Below are 22,431 nucleotides of genomic sequence, written 5' to 3' on the forward strand. Positions count from 1 at the left end.
AAAGATGGACATTTGTAGTGTTTCTGCTCGCCTCCACATGAGCTGCATGGCTGTTACTGTGCCTGTAACATGCCTCAAAGGGAAGATGTGACCTTCGTCCTCCAACAAAGCACGATGTGGTGGAGGGTATGAAGTTCACAAAACTCGCAGAGCTGGCAAAGGCAGCCGACTGTCTAATGCGACGTGCTTGGTGCCGACTGCAGTGCAGATCCCCTCCTCCGCAGCCAGGAACTTGGCCTTCCGACCTGCCTCGGGCATACATGGCATTCCAGGGCTGTAGCCTGCTCTGACCGCCGCTACCATCAACAGCTGCTGCCGTAGATCAGCCCACACCAGTGGCCGCTTCCTCCGATGTCATCCAACCAACCTTTCACAGGGACCACTTGAGTTATGCTGTTTTGCCTCAGTGGGCCTACATGGGACGGACTCTATTCCAACACTGTGGAGTGAGCCATGCTACACGCAACTAGATAGTCTGCTACCACTGCCAGCAGCAAGGTCATTTTCAAACCCGAGAAATGGGTGCCAGTAGACGCTATGACAGTGCACCAACAAGACAGAGGGGTGGACATTGCATCTGGCAATAGGTTGGGCCGCTACATTGCTCAGGAACTTCCTGACGGTCACGAGGAGGCTGGACAGGAACCACTGTGCTCTTTGCAAAGGTGGTGAAAGAAACCCCGCCTGAGGATGTTTAGGCTTAGGCTATTTTGCTGCCAGCATGACTGTGGCACTGACAAAGGAAACAGAGTGCTTTCACACCAATTTTCGCCACTCTTGACGAAGATCACATTGACACTGGATATACTCGAACAGGGTCTTATATGCCGCCAGCCAGCACAGCTGTCTGGGGGCTACTGCCAGGCGACTACCGCCCATTCGCGCACCAAGGTGCATGGACAGACTGGCCGCTGGCACAATTCGGTCAAGCCAAATGGCTTGCAAGCTTTGACCTGTCCCGAGGATTGTTTTTTTTTTTTTACACAGCATTTACGGGGCACCAAGGAATGTGTTCTCGGGTGGCCCAGCCACATTCTAAACACTAATGAATTTTTTGGACGGCATAAATTATGTATGTGCCACAGCTTTTTTGGATGATGTCCTGGTGTACTCGGAGACCCTGGAGAGCCATGCTACACATGCTCATCAAGTTCTGCCCCAGCATCAACCCTGACAAGATCCGACTCTTGTGTTCCTAGGCAAAGTAATCTCCCCAAGAAAAAGATAACGTCTAGTCCCGCTACAAGCCTTCCAAGGGCTTGATCTTTTCAATTGTCATCCCATAGACAGGAAAAGTCAGGATTGGGATACCGAAAAGGAGGAACCATTTTCTATGCTGAAGAGATGCATTCTGACAAGCCTTGCCCATTTTAATCAATCCGAAACAGATGGCAGCGGCTTCTACAGGCAGGCGTTGACAACCAGCTGCCTTCATCAGTCGAGTGGGGTGGAGAAGCATTGCACTGTTTGTCCCTTGCAGTGGTTTGAGTTCAGACCCCATCTGTAGTTCACACTGCATGGATGTTCAGCACTAACCAGGCTTGGGCAAAATTCAAACACTGGGTACTCTGTCTGCAAGGGTTCCACATGCTCTCAGCAGGGCACCTCTTCCCTGGCTAGCCACTCCCATTGCTAGTCCAGAAAGCAAGCCCCAGATCAGCTTTGAGACAGGCTCTCTACATGCTTGCTCAGTACAGGGGAAACAATAAAGTACCTCATTTGTTTGGCTGGGAATACGAGCTGACAAATCCAAGCAAGTGCAACACTGCAAGGTGTGCCCATCATCAGAAAGCCAAGGAGGAACTCTGTGTCCCTTCACCAGCTGCTGGTTGTCAGAGACCTTACTGAGCTCCTTCCTTTGTGGGTGGCAAGAATAAAAAAAATATGCGAGTGGTGGCTCTTGAAAGATGCTGGCACCCTGCAGAATAACACACAGGATATCTTTAGATCAGCATACGGGAGCCACCAAAATATTTAAAAAAAAAACTTATCAGTAAATACCTGTTGACATTCCGGGTCAATCTGATGCTACTCCACTAGCTATGCTAAAATTCTGATGAAGTTGTTTTCTGCATCACCGTTCCTTCAAATGCACAAGACTCGGAAGAAACATGCCATTTCTGTGGGGCAATGGTGTAGGGAATGCCACTTGAGCCAGCTCTGAGGGGTTTTACCACGTGGCAACGAAAATGAAAGATTACTTCCTTTGCTATGCACTTCTGAGCCCTTTGAAAGTGGGAAAATTCATTTACCATCATCAGCAGACATTCAATGAGAATAGGCGTGGACAGCAAAGTGTTAAGGGAGTCCGCATGTTGGACAAAGACAGAATACCTACCTATGGTCCATGACTGGCAAATCTTAAAAAAATATCTTTTAAAATTTAAGACACTGTCAAGCTGAATAATAAGTACATGAATTGCAAGGCATGGATGGATGAACAAACTGGACTGCCCGATCCGAGCAACTGAGTGGACAGTGCCCATGCCTGCAGACAATGGACCCTTTTCCAGTAACATTCTGCACATGCACAAAGCCTTGTTTTTGCCGGCCATGACAATCAACAACAGGAGGACATGTGCAGTGCTCGTATCTTCTGGAACCCCCGTGCACAAGACGCCAGCACAAACTCAGGTTCAGATCAAGTGCAGGTGTGCCTGAGGTCAGCCACTCATGCCTATCTGCTGTGGCCAGGCAAAGCCAGCACCCTTTTTAACTCCAGTCCACAAATTATCGTCAGTGTGACATTGACTCTATGGAGTGTGTGGCGGTACCACGGCATGGTCTGGATTTTCAGGCAGGTCCGGAAAATTGGCCGTCGGAAATCGGCGACTGTATTAACGACGCCCCCCAAAGTCCATCCCTTTTCCCACGGACAGAAAAGTGTTAAATCTCTTGATTCGCTTGACCACCACGTATGGCCTGCCATAGTGGGCCAAGAGACGGCGCTTCCAAAAACATCAAAGACAACAGAGAACTAGAAGATGACACCACATGCAAGAGATGCCGCCAGGGGCTACTGTGGAACAATTCTGCCTCGGGCCAAAACAGGTGACCACTTGATTCCAAATATATCAATTTTTCATTTCTTGCGGGGTGACAATTTGAACACTTCTTCTGATCTCTATAAGAAGATTTTACTATATTTGCTTTTTAACAAGCAACTACATGCTCTATTTTGTCTGAAACAATAACTACATGAATGGCACTGGACTTGGCAGACAACTGCAAATGCAGAAAAATAATCCATAAGCCCATTTTTACAATCCCTGTGTAGTTTAACTACCCGGCTATGTACAACTTGACTACAGTACAGTCCACTTATAACGATATCGCTTATAACGATCGATTTCTTGGGATTTATCCATTTTCCCTATGTAAACATAACCCATATATAACGATCAATTATCGGCAGTATGTCGGATTCAACGACAGCTTTATCGCCACCTGGTAGTTGTTAACATAAAATTTGTTTGAATGTTTAATAAAAAATAATACGGCATGAAGAAGAGAACGATGCACAAACGAATGAGCGCTATCGGCATAGCAATCGCTGCCTGTCCTAAAGGTGTGCAGGGTGCAGCCATATCGCCATCAGCAATTCTGTGTCCGTGGAAGATGGCGCCGACCGCATTTACGGTGCAATAGCTCTCGAGATGAAAGGGCAGATTCATCGGGATTTCTTGCAGGGTTTCAAGGTTGGAAACCTCCCGAAAAAATATGAGCATTCGCACGCTTACGATTTTTAATGATCATCAAGGCTGGGGATGTCCTGCAGTTCATCCAATCACTAATTGGTTTCGTGCACGCAAAAAGGACTGCCGCATAGCCATGCTCGCAGTGATCGCCAAGCTTCAGCTGCTGCTCAAGAGAATGCGAATTTCTGACTTCTTCAAGTATGCTTGACCCTGATATTAAATTTAATTTTTCTATTTAAGGACAGATTGGCATGAAACCTTCAGAGTTTGTGCATTCTAATATTCTAATTCCCAAACTGCAAACAGATTTCTTCTACAGCAAACAGTTTTTGATAGAGCAGAGAAAGCATGTCTTTTGCTTAGAGGAGCCTTGACAATTAAACATAGGATCTTGTGGAGAATATTTCTATTTCTAAATGACCTAGAGTCACCAAGGAGTACATTAAGCATAAATCTATACTCTAGGATAATTGGAAGTTACAGCTCGTCAAACTTGAAGGAAAAAGTGTTTTGGCAACTCAGCAAAATAATTTATTTAGAAAATTTTCTTAACCAGCCAGTGGTTTAAAATTAATATCATTGCACAGCTTATGAGTTTATCTCCCTAGCAAAAAAATGAATCATACCAATAGCTGATGTGGAGCCAGAGATATTGCTCCTCAAAAATGTCAAATGTGTCAAAAAATACAATTTTGAGAAATTGAAGAAAAATGGATTGACAAATTTTTGAAACACGAAAGTAACAGTAATTCATTAATGTGGGTTCGGACTGGCTTCGGATGTCAATGATTAATTTACCATCAATATAACTGCCCTCAAAAGAATGAAACTGCCAACAACGGAATGTATAGTCCGGAGGACATCACCAAGACGAGTGCATTTGCATTGTGACATCCGCAAATCTGGAGCAAAGTGCTGGAGTGCAACCGCCATTCTCAAGTTTATGTTGTAATCACAGTCGGCCTGTAACTAGCGATATACGCCTTTTGCTAGTCTTGCACTGCGTAACATTCAGAAGCAAGTTTATTTCGACGGGGTTTGGGATTTCATGTGTCGTGGAACGCCATTTTGCAACTGCCGCTGCGGCCAGCAGTGGCACTGCCTCACAGTGCGATCTATCCCGGTATTGAAAGCTGCTTAGGTACTACTTTCTCATCTGCACCATCACGATGCCCACACAGCGGGAAGCGCCTCGAAAAGATCCTGCCCGCTTCTCGCTGCCACACTATGCACGACCGGCTAAGCCGTTATTAGCCCATCGGCGCTTCGTCATTGACTGCAGATAACCAGAAGATGCGGTGATGCAGCATCCCCAGCACGTTTATCTCTATATTTCGCTACTTTTCATACTAATAACGAAGCGCAGATTAAAACACTGCGCATTTCGTGCTGTGGTCATGACGAGAGAACAGCGCTAGGCCAACTGGGCCTAACGGAGCGACCTTCTTAAAGTGGCGCCAGATTGCAAGCAGTTGACATTGCCAGCCAACTAAAGCTTGCCATTTTGCTCACATGCGATGAGAGACCAATAGCAGTGAGTGTTTCATGCGATTTTGTTCCTTTGTTTTCGCCTTTTTTGTGCTCACTCATGGTCGCCAACTGAAATATAGGAATAGCCTGGATTGCGATCTTTCGAACGAGACATTATGCCCACGAATCGCTTATTTTTCTAACTGATTTTCAAAATCAGTAGCTCTTTATCTACCTATCTGCTAGGTTTTTCATCTCTAGGATGAGTATTTCAGTCACAGTGCCAATTTACACAATCGGTGCCGCCCGAATTTGGGTCGACAACGGCCCTCGAAACAACCATTTTCGCGAGGCGTAGCTCCTATTTTGTGCGCGGCACCAGAGCCATCTTGGTCTCATTGAAAGAGCCACCTTTCATCTTCAAATGGCCGCCTCTGCTGGTTCCATTCACCCATCGTTCACATAAAAAATAGCAAAAGGAAAACATGGCATTCGCAATCCCATTGGTTTTCGGGGTGCACATGATGGCAGGGCATCACCACACTGAGAGCCTGCAATCGTCGGGCGGCGCCACCAGTGCACTGACATCCGCGCCACTAACAGAGGTGCCGCTCACGCAGGCGCTCCATCGTTCTAGCATGCCTTTCAAATGTTGCTCAGGGATCACTGCACCACGAGTGAATTTGTTCAGGCCGTGCTTGTTTTCTTTTTCACTAGGAAGCTCGTGAGCCCGCGACGTTGCGGCTTTACAATGCGGTTTCCAATTCGCGGATGTTCTGGACAAGTATTTTCAGCCACGGAAAAAATGCTGCTTGCTAAAAAACCATCATGTGCTCGGTGCCTTGGAAGCATACACTTCTCGTATACTGGCTGGGATATTTTAGGGACTATTGCAATAGAAATAAATGTGAACAGCGCAATGCATATGGTTTCTCCCATTTGAATTTCTTACCGTCACGTTTGTAATAACGAGTCTCTCATAGCCTGAGTCGCTTTGGGACGTTAAACCCTACAAACCAACCAACCAACGTTTGTAATAAGGTTACGACAAAAATAAAGTCGTCTGTTATACATCGTAGACGAATCTAGCTCAACCTTATTACTGCTTAGGCACATGTGCTGTGAGAGGAAATTCGAATAGCGGGGTGGTAACACAAAATGTTGATTGATTTCTTTTTTTTTTTTTTAACACCCTTGAATAGACTACGCGGCTTTCAGTCCTGCTATTTTCTCCCTTTTTCCTTTCAATTAACCGTTATCATCATCCTCCACCATTTGAAAAATGCTTGAAATGCACTCTCAAATCATGAGAACAGTGCCAGCTTGAGGGGTCGCCAAAGGCGAAATGAGTAAAGCATATATCAATCTGTTTCAACAGGTGCAGAACTGTTAATGAATTAAGGGGGGATGAGGGATGTACTCACCTATGGGGCTGAAACGTGGAGGCTAACCAAGAGAGTTCTACTTAAGTTGAGGACAACCCAGAGGGCTATGGAACGAAAAATGGTAGGGGTAACATTAAGAGATAGGAAGCATGCAGAGTGGGTCAGAGAAATAACTCAAGTTACCGATATTCTAGTGGAAATTAAGAAGAAATGGGCATGGGCAGGACATGTAGTGCGAAGAGAGGATAACCGATGGTTGCTTAGGGTTACAAACTGGATTCCAAGGGAAGGAAAGCGTAGCAGGGGGCGGCAGAAAGTTAGGTGGGCGATTGAGGTTGAGGAGTTCGCGGGGGTCAAGTGGATTCAGCTAGCACAGAACCGGGTTAAGTGGAGAAATATGGGAGGGACCTTCGCCCTGCAGTGGGTATAGTCAGGCTGATGATGATGATGATGGTCTTAAAACTAACTTTTTTAATTATGGCTAGAATCTCACGAAACTTTGCACACAGATGTGGTTTTCTCCCCTGATTTCAAAAATGCAATCATAATTGAGCTGGTGGTCTTAGATCAAACAGTTATCTAGCTAAGGCCAGGGCATAATAAGTGAATTTCTTACGCATCTTTAATGAACTTTATCATTGCATTTTGTTGCCTATAATTACATGGATCGATAGCCAGAGACTTCCCATACCCGATGACATCCTTCATTTTCGGATTTTCAATATGTAATCTAAAACTGAAGCTATCAAAATTACCCATGGCCAAGATAGTGTATAACATTAGGAAATCAGCAAAATTTTTGGATATGCAATATTATTTCAATGGTAATTTGCAAAATCTCGATAGAGTGATGTAAATATTGGAGCACACCCTGATCTTTTCAATATGACTGCAGTGATATCAAATTTGTCCCTCATTGAGAATGTAGAGAAAAAGCCCAGTAAGGCTGAGTCCAGTGTCCAGAAACAGCACAGAGAAAAAAAGGCATTTCCAATTTGAGACAATCTTTAACATTTGGTACAACACTGCAGCTATGACAATATAAATGGAATTGTTGTGACGCTTTGTTCTTTATGAGAAAGACTATATTGGGCGCGAGTGCCACCACTGGAGCAAACAGCGCTAGTATCGACCTAGGGAAGCAAGTGGGATCACGTGACTGCTCTTACTGCTGCTGAAGCAAATGCTCGATTGAATATGTGCATTTTAAAAGCTAATAGTCACATTTATTTCTGTAGTTTGGGTCGATATTGTTACGTGGCGGCAAGCGATGACAACAGGAGATCAGAGGACAGAGAGAAGATGCTCGATGGTCATGAGATGGCTTTTAATGAATCTGTGTGCGGGCCTAGCGCGCGCGCTCCTGCCCGCGCCATAGCCCTCTTCTTCCTCCTTCGTCCGTAACATGACCCAGGGCCACCGAGCGATCATCCTGATCATAGACGAGGAAGTTTACCGATGATTCCATGGCATGATGATGGGCGTGTCCGGATGCTTGAAGAAGAGGAAGAAGTAAGAATAGAACGGCTTGCCAGTACGATGTCTGATGTGTGGGTGATCTGCCTCCATCCGTCACCAGAGGTCACGTCTGGCAGCTTGGGCGGGGGTTGCGTGTTCGTGTCCATCGGTTCCTTCGTCTCGGTTCTGATTGGTCTGTCTGTTCTCCTTGTCTTCAGGTCAGGGCTGGGGGCTGGGTGGTGGTAGTTGGTCGGGTCTGGGCTTGAAGGGCTGGGGCGAAGCTGCTCGGCGATGTCCCTGGGCTCTCGGTAAATGGTCCCGGCTTACAGATGGTGTCGAAGCTCCAAGGCGAGGATGGGGATGATGTACGCCGCACCTCCAACCAAATGTTACGTGGCGGCAAGCGATGACAACAGGAGAACAGAGGACAGAGAGAAAATGCTCGATGGTTGTGAGATGACATTTAATGAATCTGTGTGCGGGCCTAGCGCGCGCGCTCCTGCCCGCACCACTGCCCTCTTCTTCGTCCTTCGTGTGTAACAATATAGAGTGCCAGCATTGCACTTTTTCATCTTGCATCGTTACTGAGGCTGGTGACGTTTATTTAAGCTGCTGCTACAGTCCGTTATTGCTCTGTACCCGGACATAAATGAGGGAGCCCGGCGCAAGCTCCCACTACTACCTGAACCATAAGCTCACAGAACCTTCCTTAATCCAAATTCGAATGGGCAAATCATCAAGTGATCATTCTTATGATGTACGCAGCAGACCTTTCAGCGAGCGAGATTTTGTCCATAAAGTTGGCGCTAAAAGTTTGGTGAGCGGCAGAAAAAATGGCGCGTGCATTTTAATTTGCGCTTATCGCTTGTGAAGCTAACGATCCTATTGGTGGAAGGATGGAAAAGATGCCGGCTTTTTCAAAGGCCAGAAGGTCTCAAATTATTCTAAATGAACAAGTTGACACGGAAGTTTCACTGAATTAGAAGATTCTGCCGTGTCGGGCAGCGGTAAGCATGGTGAGTTGTCTCGGGCAGCGTCTTGAATAAACGAAAGATAGAGCATTGTATGCATGTTGTGATGTGCTAGCCGAGACAAGCGCTAAAATAAACCCTACCGTGTATGGGGAAAACAAATATCCGCTCTAACCAGGAGTGCCAATGACGGTAGTGAGTGCGCAAGAATTCGCTGCGTGGAATGCATGTCATCACACTAGCTAAAAATTAGTCCATGTCATCCCCACAGTCAAACTTGTTTGCTTTACTAAGTTTAAGGGAGCAAGACAACAGTGCCGCTTCCGGGCACGCCATGTTGGCTTGCCCTTCATACGCGACTTTGTGAAGCGCAGACCACCGTGCTGAGCTAAACTGCCCGAAATGCCTCGCAGTTCGACAAGAATGAAACATTTCACACCTTGCGGTTGCCCTGTTAAACGCGATACCACGCAAAACTAGCCGTTCGCAAAATCGCCATGTCACGTCACCGCGGCGGTCAGCACGCCTTGTCATGCCTGTTAGCTTGCCCTTCATGCACGACTTTGTGAAGCGCAGTCGCCGCCGTACTGACCTAAACTGCCTGAAATACTGCACAGTTTGACAAGAAAGTCAAGAATGAAACGTTTCTCACTTTACCGTTGCTCTGCTAAACGCGACACTTAGCAAAACTAGCCGTTCGGCAAACTGCGTCAGCATGGCCGCACCGGCCGGCGAACACGCCATTTTGGCGCAACGGCGTGCCTTGATGCCTTCACATGCCACTTTGTCAAGCGTGACGAGCTAAACTGTTCGAAATGAAACTGTTTCCCGGGAACACAACATATTACACCTTGCCGTGGTTGGGAACCGCCAGAGTTACGGCGTAACGAACTGCGCCTGAACAGCCGGCGCGCCTGTTCAGCGTAAACTGCTTGAAATGCAGCGTAGTTAAGCAAAAATCGTTGCTCACCTTGTCGTCGTTCCAAACCGCTGCCGTCCTGCGCAGCAGCCCACGAGGTCTGTACCGCACAAGCGCAGAGAGGCACGAGCACACAACCGCACCCTTCGACAACTTCGTGTCGTCTGCTCCGGCGAGCTACCGCTGCAGCGAGTGCCGTCGCGTGCACGTCCGCGCATGCGCACGTTGGTGCCGCCATCCATCAATCGGCGGCAGCGCAAAAAATCGCGCGTCATTTCCTGGGGCCAGTTTTCGCCGAGTGACCGCTCTTTACCAATCTTTTTCTCTATGAGTACAGCACAAAACAGTGACGGCTGTGGCATTCCCAGAGTCGACAAAGAGGGGTTTGCATGGTTTTATAAACAGCACGCGAACAAAGCGCCTCTGTCTGGCGAAGTGCTGCAAAAGAAGGCTCTGGGCTTGGCCTACATGCTCGGGCATGAACAATTCAGAGCAAGTGCTGGCTGGCTGAGCCGCTTTAAATCCCATCACGATATTGTGGCTTGCAATGTGAAAGTAGAACTATGAAGTTGTTGCAAGGCAAGGCTTGGCAAATCAAGCTAACAGACTTTTGGCAATAAATTTTCTTTTTGCGGGCTGTTTTCTATCTTTTCTGTCTCATTTTTGTGGCAATGAAATTCTAGCAAAAGCGAATTTTTTTGCTGTCCCCGGTGATTTCGTTATTGCGGGTTTCGACTGTATCACAATGCAATTCAGTGTATACAGTCGAACCTCGATATATCGAACAGCGCGGTGATTGCAAAATAGTTCGATATAGCCGGAATTCGATATACAAAATCACGTAGAAAACGCGTCAAAAACTAGTACAAATCAATCAATGAACCAATCGTGGCACAGTGGCGCAATAAATACTCACTTGAAGTTTCAAACAAAGTATTTATTCCTTTGGCTTAAAGTACTGTAGCAGCATAGCTTGCTTCAAATTGGCAACCGCGTGCTTAACCACGGCATCCTCAACATAGTCTAAACGGTCCACAAGCGATAGTCCAGCGCCTTCTATTGCGCTGCAGTAGCGGCGTACAAGGTCCAAAGCAGCTACAGCCTCAGTTGCAGTCGGGAGCGGGGCAGCGCTTACGGGATCAACCTCGGCAGCGTCTTCGTTTGGCCGCTCAGCATTAACTTCCGCCGCAATCTCTACATCTGTCAACTCCGCCACTGTTCCGGTGCTGTCATCACCACCAACGAAGTCATCAATGCACATGCTGTGTGGCTCAGCACCGACAAAGCGCTCCAACTGGCTCCAGGTTTCTTCGAGCTGGCATTCTTCCTCTGTGCCGTCGTCCAACGCTGATTCTTCAGTTGCTTGCTCGGAAGCTTCTTCAATGCGGCTTACAAAACCCGCATGTCGAAAGCAGTGAACTACTGTCGACTGCTTGACGCTGTCCCACGAGGCTTTCAGCATTTGAATGGCACCCAAAAGGTCTATCTTTAGCTCTTGGCCCATCCGCAGCTTGAGAAGCAAAATGTCGATCAGCCGACATTTATAAATGTATTTGAAAGTACGAATAATGCCCTGGTCCAATGGTTGCAGCTTCGACGTCGTGTTCGGCGGCAAAAACTTAATTTCAATGTTGCTCAGCTGGACATCAGTGTGGTGTGCTGTGCAATTGTCAACGATGAGGCAAACCGTCCGGCCTTGACGCGCCAGCTCCGAGTCCCATGCCTTCAACCATTCTTGGAATATCTCCCGAGTCATCCACGATTTCTTGTTCCATGCGTATGTCACCGGAACACTGGGGCAGTTGCGCATGCATCTCAGGGTTTGGAACTTGCCTATGACAAGTGGCCGCAGCTTCGTGCTGCCGTCCATATTCGCAGCCAACAGAACTGTAATACGAGCCTTGCCTTGCTTGCCGCCGTGGCACTTGTCTCCGCGCGTGTCGAGCGTTTGTCGCGGAAGCATTTGCCAGAACAGGCCCGTCTCGTCAGCATTGAATATCTGATTGGGCTCATACTTGACGAGAATCTTAGGCCACTCTTCTTCAAGCAACTTCTTGATCTCGCCTTCATTGGCGTCCTCACTTTCCCCCGAGACTGTCTTCCCGACAATGTTAAAGCGGGCCTTAAAACGTTGCAGCCAACCACTGCTGGCATTGAAGTTCTCGGCACCGAGAATGAACGCAAGGTTCTTGGCCTTCTGTTGTATCATCGGTCCCGATACAGGAATATTCCGGGCCCTTGCGTCGATGAACCATTTATGCAGCGCCTTCTCAACGTCTTCAAAGGCAGCTTTGCGCACCCGCCGCGCGCCTGAGTGCTGGTTTTGTTCCGCCTTGGCCTTTATGTCACTCTTGTTTTTCAGCAGAGTGCTCAAAGTGCTCCTCGGTATGCTGAAAGCTTCGGCGACGCTTGACTTTTTTTCACCATTTTCAACGCGGCGGATCACTTCCAATTTCGCAGCAAATGTCAGCGTCGTCCGCTTCTTCGCGTTTGCAGCCATCATAACACCGACCACGCCGTGACAGGCCTAGGCCACCTAGGCTGCCTAGGCCACACACGATAAAAACGACTGGCGCAGCACAAGTGGCGGCGCCGAGACGCGGTTAGTCGTTGACAAACTAAATCAGGCTAGCCACCCTAGCCCGGCCAAGCCGCCGCGTGCATACGCCGCTACGTTCAAATGGCGCGACCGATGTATGCAGCGATCGTGCGCAGCAGTCGGGAACGCCCATCGCGCCGCCGCTATCTTCGAGGGCGTTGAGGGAAAGCTCGCCTCCTGTCAACAGAGTGCACATGGTTTGGGGTGGCGGAGTTCGATTTATCCATTTGGCAACCGACGCCATTCGAAATAAAAAATTAAAAATGCATGCGATTTTCCGCGTGATATAGAAAGTGTTCGATATAATCAATAATTCGATATATCCGTGTTCGATATATCGAGGTTCGACTGTATATGTATTTCTTCCTGCTGTTTTCAAAAATATAATTTGTTTCACTATACAGTGAAATCTCGTTGATACGATTCGGCTAAATACGCTTTTCGGCATAATACGTTTTTTTTTTCGTTCCCGGCCGATGCCCTATAGAGGTAATGCATTTTTGTACGGCTAATACGATCGTATTTCCATGTCGGTTTGGATAATACAATCGTGGAAACGTCTTCCGTAAATCTCGCGCAGTTTCGATTTTCGCACCAGGAGGCAGCAAAAGTGTCCTAGCGGGATCTGACAGTAGCTGCAGTGGTCGTAACTCCCCTAGCGCTCGTGGCCGATTTTCGATGTTGGACATGACCTTTGCTAGATACGTGTAGGAATCACATCTCTCCAACTATGATGATGACATCAGAGCCAGTCCTTTGCAGAGGGTGGGCACAGCTACTGAAATTATCGCATCGAGCGAAACTACAGGCACGGCGGACTGAACACGCGACGACATGCGCTTCGTATGCTCGAGGCTTGGCCTGGCTCGGCTCGGCTCGAGTCCGGCCGTGCCTCAGCACAGTGTCTGCAGCAGGGTGGCGGCCTCTGGGAGCCATTTTCCCAAGCTCGCACAACAAAAGCGCCGAAGCGCACCGAAGGCTTTTAGCGCCATCTATCCTAAGACATAGTAATCACGGTAAAATCACGTGGCCAAGAAGCAGTGATTGGCGCATGCATTGACGATGCTGTAGGGGCCGAATTACGGACTCCGCTCACAAGTTTGTGAGCGTGATGTCAAAATTACGAAGCTGTGACGCAGCCTTGAGATGTCAATCGTGACGAGTATGCGAAATCGTCCAATTACCAGCGACTTTTAGCGTGGCTCCGCCCTAGTAGTCCCGAATCCTCGGCAAACGTTGATACCACAGTGTGGCACAAAACTGAGCAGGGACCGTCTCCTACTTTTTCTAACACGACGCAACTAATACGCAATAAATAAAACAAACAAAGGTTTATTTTGGCAAGATACTATTTTTAGTATTGTGTAACATTGAGCTTAAGTTGAAGCGTTCTTAGTTTTGTAGTTATACTTGCTATTAGGTAACTTTTGTTGCCGCGAGGGTGCGCGGGCGGCGTCATGGCGTGCACATGGCGGCTTGCAAGCAAACAGCTGATTCCCCGAGAAGGTGCTGCTTTTTCTAGCGTCGTCGGTAATCGAAGTACTGTACGGGTTCCGTAAGCATGCTGAAAATCTAATAGAATGCAGTCGAAGTTCAGGGCCTGCAGCGATAAAATTTCATGGAGCGCTTGACACGGAAATGGACAAAGAAAACTTGCGAAGGTGTTTTCGGTCGGCGCCTACTAGTATCGATGAGAAAAGTGCTGAAAGTGCAACGTGCAGGCTCCGTGGTTCTATTTGTTTCTCTTTAGGAAATACAAAACGACTGTGAAGCATGTAGTGTAGGCCAAAAAGAAGCTCTGTCCTTGCATGATCATCTGTTTGTATGTAGCTGGATAGTTTAGGAAAGAACATGATCATGGGAATGCTTCCACCCCTGCCGTGACTGAACCCGAAGCCTTCATTCACTGCAGTGCCACCGTGACAGGGCTTTCGATGTAGCTTTCATTGTAGTGTGCTCTGTATTTTTTTTCTTCGTTCTCATGACTGAGTTGCTTTGTTTTTGAGCGATACCTTCTGCCCACACACCATTTGCTTGATGCATATGTGATGTTTTTGCACCAGTTTATATACCTATGAGATTTTCTGCATACGCTACAATCACTGTGAGCACTAAAACTCGCAATATTATGCATTAAATTTGTCAGCTTTACACTGTTTAGCATTAAGCAAATGCTTTCTATGCGTCCTAACAGTATATGCAGGCCTGTAGTCCTGGAAGGTTCACTAATGGAGACTACCTTATGCAAACATTGTACATAGCACTACTTGTGTCATGTTTCTGCACTGTTAACTGCCATACTTTGTTTACTGCTTCTGAAATGTGCCAAACCTATGACAACTACTATGCAAGCCTGTAATCATTAAGCAACAAATCTTTTGTGTTTTGCCTCTGGGTCACAGTTTTATGCACAATACTTTCATTTCTTGCTTCTGAAGTATATCAGACCTGCGATAAGTACTGTGCCAGCTTACAGGCTCTAAAAATTATTCTTGTGTGTCCTCTCTGTGTAGCACAATTGTGCAGCACGTCAAATAACTGCCGATGCTATTGCAGGAAGTTGGCTTCGCTGCTGCATATTCAAGCGTGTGAAATGCTGCAGGAAAATAAAGCTGCACAGTGGATACAGGTGCTTCTAAAAAAACTTCTGTGAGGACTTCCCATTCCGATAGGCATCACAATTGCTGCCTCGTTGTGAAACACTTTAATTATGTACTCAAACACATGCACACACACACAAACACCAACATACACGGTTGTAAGCAACAGTGAAGGGGGGTGTACGAAGACAAATTTGACTTGACAGATGAGGTGTTTTAACGCATGGTTCGAGAAGATGCATCTTTATCACAACAGGTTTCTGGCACAGACATGAAACGAGAAGACGCTGCACTTGGCTGCCTGTGATGAGTTGGTCAGCTTCGTGTGGTATATCACGGCCGATTGCTGTGCTGTGATTGACGCCAAAGCGGTTGCCGCACCATGGGCAGCTGTGCCAGCCTCTGGTGGTAGGTTCTGTGGAACAGGCTCACAACATGATTCTGTATGGCTTTTCACTAGAGGTATGCATGGCAATAGTGATCCCACTTCCAAGTAGCCAGTGCACAGATGTGACCCTTTCTTGTCCAAGCCAGCACCCTCCTCGTCTGCAGGCAGGCAGGAAGACATCCAACGAAGTTATGCAACAAGGCACATGCTACACGCTCTGGCTGGTAGAGCAACGTCTAGCATTTTTGCAAGCTCTGGAAGCGGGTCTTCAGCACGTCGATGCAGCTATCCACCATTAACCTTGTGGAGGTGTATACCTTGTTCTATAACCGTTATGGAGAGTCCGGACCGGGATTCCATGGCACTGGCAGCCATGTCTCCAACAGGTGCCCCTCTCACCAGCATAACCGAAAATGCCAAGCTGTTAAGCACATTCTTCGTCACGTCGTTGTCGACCTCAACAGCCTCATAAACTAACAGCCTTACTGACACAATGGAAGAGTCCCATCAAGTAGCTCATTGCCAGGTTTTGCTGACGATGACATTCATGGGCGTGCAGACAATGAGTGATTGAACGTTTCAGCAACAATGCTGTATGGACAGCCTTGCACTTCATATCGGTATAAACGATGTCCCATTCCTACTCAATACAGGCATCAAACAAACACATCCCCATCTTCGTTTCTTACGTAGGCATTTCAACAATGTACTAGTGTCTTATGTTCCAGCTTTTATAAAAGCCCAAGAACGGTAATACATGTGAGGCATGTGGAGCCTACCGTAACTTATCTTGCAAACAGCAGCGCGGCTCAGTGTCGTGAATTCGACTACTCGCAGCAGGCCGGCCTCGACCTGTGTCATGCCTGTGTGCAGCCGAGAGTGTCGCCAGGAGAAAGCATCATGCCAAGATCCCACGTAGGGAGGTTCATGGCCAAAATCATGTTGGCATCTCATATCTGAAACAGGGACATCACAAGACTACTCGTAGACGACGGATGTGCCGTCGACAAACCCGACGACGCCGGGTATGCTGCCGTGACGAAGGAAGCCTTTCTTCTCCGCAGCCCTAGCTGCACGCCGCCGCAAACGCTTTCGAACTGTCGGCTGCGCGAAGTCGATGTTCGCCTCGTTGCCAGTAGCGGCTTGGAAGCCACTAGCAGTTCGGAAAAAGCCCAGTGCACACATTATCTGCCGCTGCACACACAGCGCACTCGGCCGCACACACCTATCTCAGTTCATCGCGTCGCACAGTCACTGTACTATATCCTTCTCGAGTAGCAACAAGCGTCGAAACATCTCACCGAGCACGTCAGTCTTCGTACACCGTCCTTCGCCGATGATCGCGTCGGGGCGCCGCCGTTACCGCCTCACGAGAACGCCGGCCGCCGCATAGATCGACGCCATTTTCCCTTTGTGAGCGGCTCGCGTCGCTCTAAACCCCCGCTCACAATTGGCCCGTAGCCAACGTCATCACTTCAAGTGTGTTCGTGACGTAAACAGCAGACGTCGATGATGTAAAGGACGGCCACTCCCGCCGTGTTGCCGCTGGCCAATAGGAAGATTGTGAGTGTGAGTGTGATTGTGAGTGTGAGCCGTCTGTAATACGGCCCTAGGCTTTGTTGGCTTTGTGTTTGCCATTTCTCGTTGCCATTTTGGTTTTCCGAGCGTTCAGCTTGCACTTCGCACTTATCGTTTTTGTTTTGGTGCCGCGTTTCACCCGTGCGCTTCACCATGTCTAGGAAGCATAAAGCGTTATCGCTGAAAGAAAAACTTGATATTCTCGTAAAAGTCGACGACAATCCGCAGAAGAAACGTGTCGACCTGGCACGCGAACTTTGTTTGCCTGTCTCCACGCTGAACACGATCGTCGGCAAGCGAGAAGAAATTCGGAAAAACATTCGTCTTCGGCGCCGGCGTGAAGCAAACAAGGGGCGCCCAGCATGGCAAGATGGAAGAGGTTCTACTGGCGTGGTTCAGGGAAGTAAGGGCGGCGGGCGTGAACGTGGACGGGACAGTTGTTCGCGAGAAAGCTGATGAGATTGCACTCTCGTTGGGCATTGAAAATTTAAAGCTTCGGGCGGGTGGCTCCATCGTTTTAAAACACGACATGGCCTGTCGTATAAAACCATTTCCGGCGAAGGGAAGTCTGCCGACCAAGATCAGGTCTCCAACTGGCTTTCGACTCTGCCGGCGGTGATTGCTCAATACCAGCCGAGGGACGTGTTCAACGCAGATGAAGCTGGGTTGTTCATCAACCTCCAGCCCGAGAAAAGTCTCAGTATGAAAGGTGAGACGTGTCAAGGTGGAAAAAAAAGCAAAGAAAGAGTCACCGTATTGTTGTGCTGCAATGCTGATGGAACCGAGAAGCTCAAGCCTACCGTCATTGGCAAGTTCTGGAAGCCACGCTGCTTCTCGCGTAACCCACGCCTTCCTGTCGTTTACAAAGCGAATAGGAAGGCATGGATGACCGGAGCCCTTTTCACAGAGTTCCTCACCCATCTGGATGCCCGGATGCGTGCCGAGAACCGTAGAATTCTTCTATTTCTCGACAATTGTGCCGCGCACCCTGTCGATACTTCGTGGCTGCAAAACGTCAGAGTAATTTTCCTGCCGCCCAACTGCACCAGCCACTTGCAGCCCCTAGATGCAGGAATCATTAGAAACGTGAAATTTCACTTTAGGAGCTTGTTGGTCCGACGCTTTTTGGCCAAGATTGACCGGAAAGATGCCAGCTTGAAGGTGGATCTTCTTGATGCCATTCATTTTCTAGCGATGTCATGGGATCGCGTCAAACCCGACACCATCGCCAACTGCTTCAAGAAGTGTGGCTTTTTTTGTGCATCTGGCGATACGGCGGAACATGGAGCTGACAGCGCAGAGATTGACATCCCGGACTGGGGTGACCTCGATGTCGGCGTGTCTCCGGAAGAGTTTGTATCGGCAGACGACCAACTGGCGACATGCGAATTGCGCACCGTCCAAGACATCATTGCAGATGTTACCGCTGAAGAGGAGAGCGACGACGATGACAACCAAGACGCCGGAGATTGCAGCGGCGATCGTCGGCCATTAAATACTGACGGTGCACTCCAAGCTTCGGACGGGCTTCGTGGCTTTGTCGCGTCTGCGGAGCTGAGTGAGGAAACTGCTACTCGTTTCTACGAGTTCCAAAAAAGCTTTCTTCAGGACCTCGAAAAGCAAAAAGTGCAACGCAAAGTGACCGATTATTTTAACATGCTTTAATAAAAGCAAGTTCTGTGCCAAGTATGTATTATTCGCGATCTTTTGGAGTCCGTTTTGGATAATACGATTTTCGGATAATACGCTTTTATTGTCGGAGCCTGTGGGAATCGTATCAACGAGATTCTACTGTATCTCAATTAGTTCTTGTACTATGGAAACATAACTGATGCCTAATTAGGTAATTTCTTACGGGTGATTAAGGCACTTTCCCTGAACATTATTTGGTTCTGATTAAAATGTAGCTGTAGCCAAAGACCTGCCATGTGGAGCTACGCTACTTACATTGTCACTGAGGTGCGCTATCATATAAAAATGTCCAATTATGCCGATGCCCCATAATTTTTATATACAGTTAGCTGACATTACTCTCCCTCAAATTTGATATGTTCAACCTAGCAACATAAAAATAGCATAGCTCCACAATTCAATTGTTCCTGAATGCAACGGTGCAAGACTTATTAAATTGTACCACAAGAACATAATGAAAAGTTCCGTAAGACTAGTCATGTTGGCAAAAAATATGAAGTTGAGAAAATCGCATTTGAAGTTTTGACTGACTGCAGAAAATTTTGGGAGGAATCTTCAACTACACATTTTATTTCAGTGTTCCCTATCTGTCCCCCTGCAAAACAAAACAAAAAGTGTCTTGTTCCATTCAAGGAAACATTTCCTAAGAATTTTGAAGATGTGTACATGATGAAATTGTAAAAAAACAAAACGAAGTTATTTATTTATTTATTTTTCCAACGAGAGCGCGGGGCTAAGATGTCCAGCTCCAAGGACACTATTTTGAGCCCTGAAAACGGTTTCTTGAGGGAACTAGCGGTCCGGTGCCAAGGAGGCCCGTGGCAAACAGTTGGGTGGCCCTGAAAAGCTCCGTTGTGACGCTCGTGCGGTTGACCACTCGCATCTTTCAGATCTCGCCACAGGTTCTGCACTTCATGTGCGCAATAAAGGTGTTAACGCTTTCATGTCTACAATCATGAACTCAGTACTGGCATCACATTCCGCGCCGAGGCCGCGGTAAAACTCGCATTGGGTCGCCAACTTTCCCGACAGAACGGACTTTGCGCCGACCGCTCAACAGTGAGACAGCTCCACCGCAGAGTAGTACGCAGCGGCGGCATCAACACAAGGTGTATCGTGATCCGGGATGCAGTTCGCACTTTAATTTGAACCAGTGGTGTAGTTGTAACGCAAGTCCCGATGGCACGCTTGCGGCTGGCGCCTTCTGGCTTTTGTTCCACGCCTGTTTCTTGCAGCTTCCAAAGGCTCGTTGCGCGCACGGTTACAATCTTGCGTTTTCTAGCATCTCGATCGCAAGGAAAAAAAAAAAAACTTGGCACAAAACGGTGCGTTGAGAAACGCGAGCGCAAATGCAGACGCACGCAAAGAGGCAGCCACGACGGCGAACGCAAAACAAAAAAAAAAATGATGCGCTGGTCACGCTAGCCAATGGGAGACGCGGAAAGGCGTGATTGAAAAGTGCGCCGCGTGACAGCCAATCACAGACCATAAACGGCCTTCGGAAACTCACCGCTCGCAGCCATTCCGCTTAAGCGACGCCATTCTGAGATAGCGCAAATTGCGCACAAAGAAAACAGCTTCAAGCCAAGCCCAAGATGGCAGCGATCGGCCGGCTGGAGCGCCTGTGGCGCACGCGGAAATTTCGAACATATTCTCTTCTCGGGAGGCATTTCGGGGCTGCCGTGATGATTTGAAAACCGATTTTATCGCATTTTTTGACCGAATTCAGCGTTCATAATTTGAGTGCAGGTGCTCGAAAGGTTAAACCTTCGAAAAATGGGCTATTCTCAAAATCGATTTTTTGACCATTTTCGACCTTTCTAAGACCCGCATCTCCCCTTAATGCAGAGCATCGGGCAATTTTGACTAACTGGGCTTCCGTCACCTTGCACTCTTATTGCAGAGCATGTGGGCGTCTTGCATTCTGCCTCCATTCTGCCTCAAGATGACGTGACCACTAAGCCAGTGCAGCGACAGTTCTTCATTTTTGCGAATAAACAGCAGAACATATGCGTTAATAAATCGCATGACTGATGGCGCTAAGTGGACATAGCACAGGAAATGGGCCCGATAGCGATTAAAACCCAGGGCGCACCTTTTATGTGCGTCAACCAACCGCCATCGCAAAGAGCATGAAAAATCGAAACGAAATTACAGCCAGAACGGTGGGCGGCACCTAGTAAACACTCATAACTTGCTACGAACACACCTATGAGTAGTTCGGTCGTCACTGTTAAATAAACGTTTTTTATGCCATGAGACGTTGCAAACTAGCGCAGAGTTACGTTGTGCTCTGTTTATTTTGGCAAGATGCAGTTCTATCGGGAATTTTATCGACCGACGAACCTGGAAAGACTCGTGAAACAGTAACTATGACATCTAATCAACCACCTCGTGCAAACTACCCGTACCGCGAGAAACAAAAGCTGTTATCCGATTGACACTAAGTAATGATCTTCGTGCTTAGTTTTTTTTAATTTAGTTGTGTCAATTTCAATTCACAGGCAGCAGTTCCCTTTCTTGACTTGTCGCACTGCGATGATCCCATTTTGCATTCGTGTCTTCTGCAAAATCTTCAGCGAAGAGCTGTGCGGCCTCACACTTGGCGATAGTTCGTGACTGCTGCAGCATTTGAAGCATCGGTACCTGCGCCCAATTTTCTTCATCTGAACTTTGGCAATCAGTGATTTCACAGTTCCAGTCATGCCACCGGGCCCTCAACTACACAAACACCCCTAGCAGTTGCCAAATGAGAAACCACTCTCGGACAGAAGCCATGGAGCGGCAGCAAAGCAAGGCCAGCGCCTTAAAGCTTCCTTATTTAGCCGCCAGACCTGTTTCGTGAAACTGTACTGCTTCAAGGTGCCGATTGGTGGAGCTGGCTAGCAGCGTCTGCTCCGCGCACCTGAGCCGCGGGGGGACGGCGAAGACGTGACGCAGGTCACGCTTGGTTCCGAACCACAAGGTGCATTAACGATAAGAATTTGGGAAAAAGAGAAAAAAATTGTTGGTTAATCATCTCAAGCGATGCCCTGCCCCGGCTGTGTGCGCTCAGGCTGACAAAAGTTGTGCACCGAACGATTGAGCGTACATGCCTGAAGTAGGCCTCCGTGTTCCCCAGCACGAGGGACTGCTGCTACTGCCAGCGGTTGCGCCCGCCACGACACAATATCCCAGGCCACAGATAAGCAGAAAGGCAAGCTCAAAACAGAAGAAGCTTGAATTTGCTTCAACTCCAGCAATAAAGCAGCATTCGAATTGTTTTTGTGATGACGGCAGCACGGCGGACAGTACGCTAGACGAGGCGCACAACTATCAAATGTAAACAGTTTGCCGAGACTGGCAAAGTGTAAAACATATGGCGTAAAACATCAGCCGTTAGCGCGTCCCTCCGTTTAGCGTCATCACAGTACTCCGTAACGCATTTCTTGGCAGTGTGCCAAGATACTGCGCAGCAATAACATCATGATGTGTTTACGTTCTGACATTGGCTCTAGCAAGAGGAGAAGGGAGGGGGGGAGGGGGGAGCGATCTTGGCAGAGTGCCAACGCTTGTTCGATTGAGCAAGCCTCATTCGCTTTATCATGCCATAGACAATTGGAGCGGGCACTGTCTACTGCCACTCAATTATTGAAATGCGCGATAGCAGCAGCGAACAGTGCTTAAAGCCGGC

At 48.0% G+C, this 22,431-nt stretch overlaps 1 protein-coding gene across 1 annotated transcript in view; it reads right to left on the reverse strand.

Annotated features, from left to right (window-relative positions):
- Positions 1–22,431, reverse strand: part of LOC146171643 (mitochondrial-processing peptidase subunit alpha) — a 167,136-nt gene that overhangs the window by 109,968 nt on the left and 34,737 nt on the right. The window lies entirely within an intron of this gene.

This window comes from Amblyomma maculatum, unplaced genomic scaffold (genome assembly GCF_055883805.1).
Source record: "Amblyomma maculatum isolate TAMU_Amacu unplaced genomic scaffold, ASM5588380v1 scaffold_19, whole genome shotgun sequence".
NCBI classification, from domain to species: domain Eukaryota; kingdom Metazoa; phylum Arthropoda; class Arachnida; order Ixodida; family Ixodidae; genus Amblyomma; species Amblyomma maculatum.